The sequence below is a fragment of the Copadichromis virginalis genome, linkage group LG3, assembly GCF_057382275.1.
Source record: "Copadichromis virginalis isolate Kocher_CV1m ecotype Utaka linkage group LG3, C_Virginalis_male_GT1.1, whole genome shotgun sequence".
Taxonomy (NCBI): domain Eukaryota; kingdom Metazoa; phylum Chordata; class Actinopteri; order Cichliformes; family Cichlidae; genus Copadichromis; species Copadichromis virginalis.
Window position 1 is genome coordinate 44,682,388 of NC_140620.1, and position 9,009 is coordinate 44,691,396.

General features: G+C 38.6%; 1 long non-coding RNA gene and 1 other non-coding gene across 2 annotated transcripts; both read left to right on the forward strand.

Moving 5' to 3' along the window:
* Positions 1-2,509, forward strand: LOC146714957 (uncharacterized). The gene is made up of 4 exons (XR_014918889.1): positions 1-116; positions 1,018-1,187; positions 1,524-2,005; positions 2,123-2,509. It is a non-coding gene; the product is annotated as an uncharacterized LOC146714957 (long non-coding RNA).
* A 6,194-nt stretch (positions 2,510-8,703) lies between these two features.
* trnar-ucu (transfer RNA arginine (anticodon UCU)) lies at positions 8,704-8,791 on the forward strand. The gene is given in 2 exon segments: positions 8,704-8,740; positions 8,756-8,791. It is a non-coding gene; the product is annotated as a tRNA-Arg (tRNA).
* The last annotated feature ends 218 nt before the right edge of the window (positions 8,792-9,009 follow it).

Sequence of the window (9,009 nt, forward strand, 5' to 3'; positions counted from 1 at the left end):
GGAGCTCCATAGTAACCGGATACACGTGACCTCCACACTAACCGGAAACACGTGACCTCCACACTAGCCGTAAACACACATGGATACCATGGAAGTCTTGCAAGTTGATCACAAAGGTTGGTTAAGTCTTTCTTAAATAAATTTGCCGTTAGTGATTTTATAATTCTAGGAATCGTCTAGTTTTCTTACAATGATCATGTTGCCACTTATTTAGCGTTACAATTTATTTTAATGTTTTTTCATCGTGCTCCATGGCAGAGAAACACACAAATATGCTTTTTCCTGGGCCTGATTTAAGTAAGAGAGCTGGATTAATGGCTTCTGTGGGCGAGAAGAAGCAAAAACCACATTTTGCATTAGAGTATGATTTATTGTTGGCGTCAGAGATGCAAAATAACGAATACTTCAATACTGTACTTAAGTAGAATTTTCTGGTATCTTTACTGCTGTACTTTTTTGTGCCTACTGTATACTTCTTTATACTTCTACTTCTCACATTTTAGCACGCGTATCTGTACTTTGTAATCCATACATTTGTAAATCAGCCCCCCGCGCGCATGCTTTGGACGCAAGATTACTTCAAAATTTTGTACATAAATTATATTTTAGACCCTGTACTTCTTACTTCGACTTGACTAAAAAGTCGAGTCAGTGCTTTCTAAACAGAGGTATCTAAACTGTAGTAAGGAACGTGTGTACTTGTGACACCTTTGGTTAGCGTCAACACTGTAAATTTCGTCACAAACAGATTTATATATTTATCAATACTTCTATTCGTTATTCTTTTCTGTACAGCTTTTTTTATTGCCCAGATTTTAGTTAGCCCCTGTTCAATTGACTGTTATATGTCAATAGAAACATGTCTCACAAATTAAAGTGTCTTGTAAAATATTTGTGGGGTTTTTTTCAAGAATTTTCTTCCCAAATCTATTACATGCCAACTGTAAATTGTTATTTCTGCTAAAACCTTAACTTAAATGTGTATATGGTGTTTATCTGTTTCTCTCTCTGTTTTAGATGCACTTATCAATCTGGAATTCGGGCTTAAAGCCAGAATTGCAGGAATGCAACACGTGTTGCAGAGGACTCTTTCACTGCCCTCTGTGCCCCACTTTCAGCCCAACTGTCAGGGCAAAGATTGAGGAGCATCTAAGTGTGCATATAAAAAAATGCTTTGCCTTTCAAAGGTATGTTTGTATTAAATATACGTTATAGTTATAAATATGCACTTTTTTAAGCACTTCTGCAGTATCTTTGTTGACTTAAAAGTTGCTGTTGATATTGTACAGTTCAGTGCATTCATCTGCAACAAAAATAGTGTTTTTATAAAATATATTTTTATTTACTTTTCACAATTTTTCTTGACATAAGTTTTGTGATCCATACCATTTTGCTTTCATTATTGAGGTTGGCTTGGATGTTTTTGTTAACATGTACAATCTGATTGTTAGACAAATTGATTGCATTCTATACAACTACATTTAAATTACATCTGTTTGTTTGTTTGTTTTTTTCTCTTACAGATAAAATGATATGCCGGTGCAGGCTGCCTTGTAGGACAACAGGACACTTTCACTGCCCTGTCTGTAAGATTACAATCATACGGCGTGGGGATATGGCAAGGCATTTATTGTCTTGTCAGCATTCTTCAATACCAAGTCAGCCACCATTATCAGGACTGCTCCCCGCTGAACTCTCCGAGGAGACCCGTATTCCTCCGGCAGTACTCTTCGAGGAGCCCCGTTTCCCCCCCAAGGTTTTGTCTTCGGTATCTGAACCATTTTCTGAGTCTTTGTTAGAACATTCATTGGCTCTACCCTCTGTGTTCAATAAAACTGCAGCTGATGGAAAGTCCTTGAAAATGACATGCCCTCACTGTGGCCTTACTCTTCATAGCTCTGGCAAGCTATTTGCACACTGGAGAGAGGAAGCCAAAGCTGTGCTTGAAGGACAACACGTGCCCATTTTCAGACTGAAAAAGCACAAGTTCCAGGAAGTCAGTCAAGTCAGTATTCACTTTAAACAGTAGTGTAATTACATGGTTAGTGAAATTTGAATAACTGTTAAAAAACTGTTCTGCAACAGAGAAATAACTGTTTTCATCCCCATTTGCCTGACACAGGAGCCAGCAGTTGTTGAAGATCTGCGTCCTGCTGTGCAGTGGGTTGTCCAAAATAAGGCACTTTTCTGTGGACATGTAACAATGCCCAAATATCTGTCCTTAAATCAAGGGGACCAGCAGAGGGTCTTAATAGACATGTCAGAGGAAGAAGACACTGGAGCAAGGGACTTGTTCCTCTTTGTTTTTCAGTTTGCAGAGGACATGGAGCTCTTTTTGAAAGCATGTGCTGATGAGCAGGGACTAAGGGTCAGTGCTATGTTTGACATGTAATGGACAAATGAAGGCACTGGCTGTGTTTGTTTGTTTGTTTAATATGTTGTTGTTGTTGTTTTTTTGTTTTGTTTTTTGCGTAGTACAAAATTCCAATTAAACTTATTTCAAAATGCTGTTCACTTTATTCTGTGTCCATACTTATAATAAAGGATTACAGTGTAACAGCATTAAATGTAACAGCATTTTTTTTTAACTTGTAATTTCAAAATAAAAAGCTTATTGTTGATATTAACAGTAAAGAATTGCAATCAATAATATTTTTATACATTTTAAACATTAACACTCTGGGCTCTATCCTGGCCATCTGTGGACACTTCACTTATTCTTTTTTTTGACTACTGCACTGCAGTGGACCAAAAGAATGACACAGGTTTGATCTTAAGGATCTAATAGTTGTGTGTGTTGTGCATGACATTGCCACACAAATATGTATTTGCAAGATAGAGTAGAATAAATTATGACGCATGAAATATTACATAGGCTGCAGTGAATTTCTGTTGATACAGCCTATTGAGCTTTGAGTTTCCCAGTCAAACTTAGCTTTGAAGCACATGCTAAAAACACTTTTACTCTTGTACATTTCATAACAAGACACCATAGCCAAAATATTAACAAAATATATATTATTAAAAAATTCAAAGCTGCAGCACATACAGCAACAAACACCGTTAGTAAATGTGTCCTGGAGTTTATGCAGGTGCAGAAAGTGCTGCTGCTGTAAGTAAGCCTAACAGCTTCCAGATCAAATATTTTTCTGGAAAGATGGTAGGAAGGGCATCACTGCTCATTTCTACAATCTCCCAGATCTTGGAATACAATCCCTTTGTACCATGAAACCACTTCGCAGTACTAGGAGTCCACTAAAACCTATAAAGAGAGTGATCCCGGAAGAAATGGGGCACACACTAGTGACCTCAACAATTGCAAGACAGCCTTTTCCCCGATGCTCAGATACAATTTTGATTTTGATGAAAAGGACTGGTGCTATTTTAAAGAGTCACGTCGGCAAAAGTAGATAAATGTTTTAAGAAATATACATTTTATAGCATTTTGTGAACATACACAAAAAGTGGCCATTTTTGGCAACAAACAAGCTGAGAGAGAGTTTTATATTTTTTGCTCTCCTTGAACAAAAATAATAGTGCATAATAATCAATGTTGATGTTAATCAATTAGATGTCCCAGACACTACTATTAATAATACAGCAGCCCCTCGTTTATCGCTGGTGTTACGTTCTAAAAATAACCCGCGGTAGGTGAAATCCATGAAGTAGCCAACTTTATTTTTTACAATTATTATAGATGTTAAGACTGTAAAACCCCTCACTACTTGCTTTATACACTTTTCTCAGACAGGCATGAACATTTTCACACTTTTCTCTTTTGTTTAAACACTCTTAGAGTTCAAACCTTCGTAGAAACATAAGTCCGGATTATGGAATGAAACCTAAAGGTGCATTTGAGGGTGCAAAACGTTTCGTCGGCATTGTTGTGTTTGTTTGGGAGAAAACTTACAAACATACAGTACAGCACTTCAGAGTTACATTGCTAGCGATCGAAGATTTATGTAAATTCGACAAGCTAAACGCATTCTGTACTGTACAGCAGGAGTCCCCAAGCTTTTTGCACCACAGACCACTTTAATGTCAGACAATATTTTCAGGGAACGACCTTTAAGGTGTCGCGGATAAATACAACAAAAGAATTTAAAAAAAGAAACTGTGGTATTTTGTAAATATAATAATAAACGTGACTTGAGCTGTGCGCCAGCAACAATGACAGTGACATTCTCCTCTCTGCTTCTTAACGCTCTCTGGTCGCTATGGTAACGCGTAAATAGTTCTTTCAAAATAAGACACACAACTACAACCATACATTTCACACCGGAGGATCAACTCTCGCGGAACGGTACCAAAAGACTCACGGACCGGGAGCGGTCCGTGGGCCTATTAGGGACCGCTCCTGTACAGGAGACACTGGACTAGATTGATTGACAATGGTCTACAGCAATCAGAACGCACAACGCGATGTACTGTAAAAAATTAATAAATCAGCGAAACAGCAAGTGTCACTTTTGGCCACGAACAATTTAGGGGATGGTGAATTTTTTTGAACAAACCCAGAGTGTTAAAAAAAAACCCCCACTTAAAACCATTTTTATTTCTCAGCAGCATCAATAGTAACAAAAACGCAATTTAGTTTTCGCTGTCATAGTCGATTTAACTGAAGTTACGTGTTTCCGGTTACTGTGGAGGTCACGTGTTTCCGGTTACTGTGGAGGTCACGTGTTTCCGGTTACTGTGGAGCTCCACAGTGGCTGCAGCCAGTTGCTCTTGGTTTTGAAGCGACGACTCGAGCAGAATCCCAGACACTTCCGCTCAAGGCAGGATGTGTCAAAGACACGCAGGAGTAAAGAGAGATATCCTCCGTCTACGTCTACATTCCCGTCGGCCAGACCGGATATGTACTACATAGACCTAAAAACGGAAAACAGACCGCTATTACGGGTACGCTGTTAGCTCAAACTATCAGCAAACCTCAATTGAAGCCATTAGCATTTAAGCACTTAACTTTTAATTAGGGCTTTAAATGTGGAGTAATATATCAATTTTGGGGTTTCAAAACCTAATCGACTGTTTCTCGGAGGATTTATGCGTGTTCCCAAACTGATATCTGAACTCAAATTTAGATGAAGATGATTTGAAATGATAATGATGACAATTAACAATTTTAAAACCTTTTGCTGACATCCGGCCTTTTAAAAAATCGTTATACGCAGAGGGTTTTTTAAATAGTCTTTGTGCTCACTACTCAGAGCTGTGTCTCGTGTTGTGGTAGCACCTTATAATACAGTGCAATTGTAATACAATATGGCGTAATTTCCAAATCTTTGTCATTATTCTAAATTTAAAGTGTAAGGGCTAATGTACAGAAAAATGAGAGAGTAAGAACTTGAAGTTTTAAAGGAAATGTGCATTTATTTATTCATCCTAACCCCCCCCCCCCCTTTACATTGCAATTGCCCATTATACACATATATACTGTACATACTGGAATACACTTATTGTATTCCGCTTATTCTTGGCTTATTAATATTATTTTATTTGTATTTTTAGCTGAACATTATTCAGAAAGATATATTTAAAAGATTATTGGAGTATAATTAAAGTATAATGTCTTAAGTCAATTAAAACAAATGTAAGGAGCACTAAGGTGTTGAATAAAATGTCAAAGAAATAAATTCATGATTTATTTGTTCCATCAATTAAATATACATTTTCCCACTCATTCCCAGACAGGACTTATAACACATTCTACTAACATCCAAGCTGCACATGAGACCTATCACACCAAAGGTGTGAGCAAATAGCGCTACACTGCAAACCCAATCTAGAGATACTGCAATCAATTTACCTATGGGCATGCACTGCAAACAATTTGGACCTCTGCACAGCTGGGAAGCAGCGCTATGACCTGCAACCTGGGTTTATAAAGGAAGTGGCACAAACAAATAAACGGAAAAAAAGAAAAAGAGAGAGGTTAGTTCGTCCTTACAAGACTCACTCTCAATCATTCATAACAGCCCTTACGGCTGGACGGACTAACCAATACAAAGTTACAAATCAACCAAAAGAACAACAAAAGGACAGCAGAAGCAGCACAACAACAGCTGCAAAACACAAACAAGATTATCGATTATTGACCCGACAATGAGTTGAAAAGGGAACACACTTGAAATTTTATTTATTTATAGTCTATTGTGGCCATTTAAATGGGTTTGAATGCTGTCCAGCAGTCTTCCTTATCGAGCCAAGTTGGCTACACCCACCTCATGTTCTTGGTCCCCATAAGAATCCAAATGGGGCACACTCTCATCTGTGAGACTTGACATCCCTTCCTTTAACACCACAGAATCACCATCTCCCTCTTCTGTAAACATCTGTTCCACTTTATCATTTATCAGAGGAATTCAAATCTCTCTGAACCCTTTGCATTTCTAACCGTCGCTGCACAACATCATATCCAGCAAAAGCAGCAAACTGCCAGGTCAGACTTGTTACACAAACAAACGAACACAAAACTTTCGGCTGTTCTCTTAATTACAAAGGTTTGCCACAACGAATTCCACATATTTATCAGAGTTTTACGCCAGATGCCGTTCCTGTAGACACTCCAAAGGAATTCATGTCCAACCCCGGGGCCCATTAGTTAAAAAAAAACACGGAATAATTTATATGTTTTAATAAGTATTTTAAAAATGCATTTGAAAATATGGCTTTAATTTGTAAACATTGCACTCTAAAATTGTTGAAATAATAACATTTTTTTTTTAAAGCCCCCAAACAATCTTAAATAATCAGGCCTCATATCATCTCAAAGACCTCATAGTACCATATCACCCCAGCAGAGCACTTCGCTCTCAGAGTGCTGGTTTACTCGTAATTCCTACACTATTTAAAAGTAGAATGGTAGGTAAAGTGTTCGCTTTCAGGCCCCTCTTCTGTGGAACCAGCTCCTAGTCTGGAGACAGACACCCTCTCTGCTTTCAAGATTAGTCTTGAAATTTCCTTGGTGATAAAGCATATAATTAGGGCTGGATCAGGTGACCCTGAATCCTCCCTTAGTTACACTGCAATAGGTGTAGCCTTCTGGGGCTTCCCATGATGCATTGTTTCTTCTTCACTAACCTTTTTTCACTCATTATGTGTTTATAAACCAATTTCTCAATTTAATCGTTAGTTATTATTCATCTCTGGCTTCACAGCGTGTCCTTGTCCATTCTCCCTCCTTTCACCCCCAACCAGTCAGGCAAAGAGCTGCACCTATCTCAGCCTGGTTCTTCCAGAGGTGTCTTCCTGTTAAAAGGGAGTTTTTCCTTCCCCCTGTCAGGAGGTGCTTGCTGATAACGACTCATCTGATTGTTGGGGTATTTTATCTTCTTGATGCACGCTCAATTATCCAGGTAAGTAAATCCCCAAAAGGTTGATTCTGTTCATCTGGATGTAAAGTTTTTAGTGGGAGAAATGTTTCCTCACTCATCCAAGTGACTTCTTTAGTCTCAGCTGACTGCAGGTTTCCCCAATCTACATTTGCATAATGACTGAAACCAGCCCACTGAAGGAACAATGGGCTGACCTCCGAGCCTATTGCTCAAGGATCGGGCCCCAGACACAAACAGAGTAATATAGTATTAAGTGCCAAGAGGATTGCCATGATTTATTTATCTGGGAAACCAAACAACCTCTAGCGAAGCCAATATCACAACACAGAAGAGCTACCTTGTCAGACCAGGACTCTGCAGTCTATTTACACCTACAGGCCAGTGGACACTCTTTCAATGATGAGGATGCACACATCCTGGACAGGGAGGAACGCTGGTTTGAGTGGGGAATCAAGGAGAGCATTTATGTGAAAATGGAAAGCCATCTCTGAATCGAGGAGGCGGGCATCTTTCACCATCTTCCAATGCTGTGATTGCAGCCATTCCCCAAATCTGTGAATGGTACTCATGGCCATTGATCAGTGGTCTTTGATCAGTAGTTGTTGATCAATGGTCATGAGAATCTGCATATTAATGATCAAGGAACTGACCTCCAAGCCCACTGTTCCTTCAGTGGTGCTAGTTTCAGTAATTGTGCAAATGCACTGTTTATAAAATTGGGGAAACCTGCAGTCAGCTGAGACTGAAGAAGTCACTTGGATGAGTGAGGAAACATTTCTCCCACTGAAAACGCTACGTCCAGATGAACAGAATCTATCTTTTGGTGAAGCCGTACTTTAGTAGAATTAGAGATTGCATTTAACAGATCTTGTCATTATTTGCAAATAAAGTACAGAGATTTTTATTTGTGTTTGTCAAAGTAAATTTGGTTAAAATCCAGTGGCTTCTCATTGTCACCAGAAATTGTGGTGGTTTTTGAGGGTTATTCAGGTTAATGCAGCATTGTAGCGCCATCCAGTGTTTGATATACCATATTGACGCACAGAGATCATTTTCTTTTTAAAAATCCCAGGTGTTTCCCTAGGTTCCCCACATGCAGAGAAGGCATAAAAATCTAAAAACATGATAAAATATGAAAAAAGAAAGCCCTCTCTAAAACGATAGGGTGAAAATGAACGTTTATTGCTTGGTATTGTCTGAAAGGATGTTTCAATTCTGAAGTAAGGGCTCAGTTTCACATTATTTATACACAATGTACGCTATATTACAATATTCACAACCCCAGAAATCAAATCATGACAATATCACCCCCGAGTTCGACCTATTTACACTATAAATACCATAGTGTTCAACATGTGCAACAGGTGGCTCCGTGGCGCAATGGATAGCGCATTGGACTTCTAGGCATAGATGCAGACATTCAAAGGTTGTGGGTTCGAGTCCCACCGGAGTCGCATTTTTGTACTTCTTCTGGAAAACTTCGGCCATGTTTATAGTCACCTGTATTACATACCACTACATGTCACGAGTGTCAAGCGATTACAAAACAGTGATTGTAATTATTAAAAAATCGCAATGTTTTATTGCCTCACGGGTAAATGTCTATTTTTTTCCTCTCAGTTGCGTTACACTAACATGTAAAGTCATTGTTGGTGGAATAAAGTATTAACCG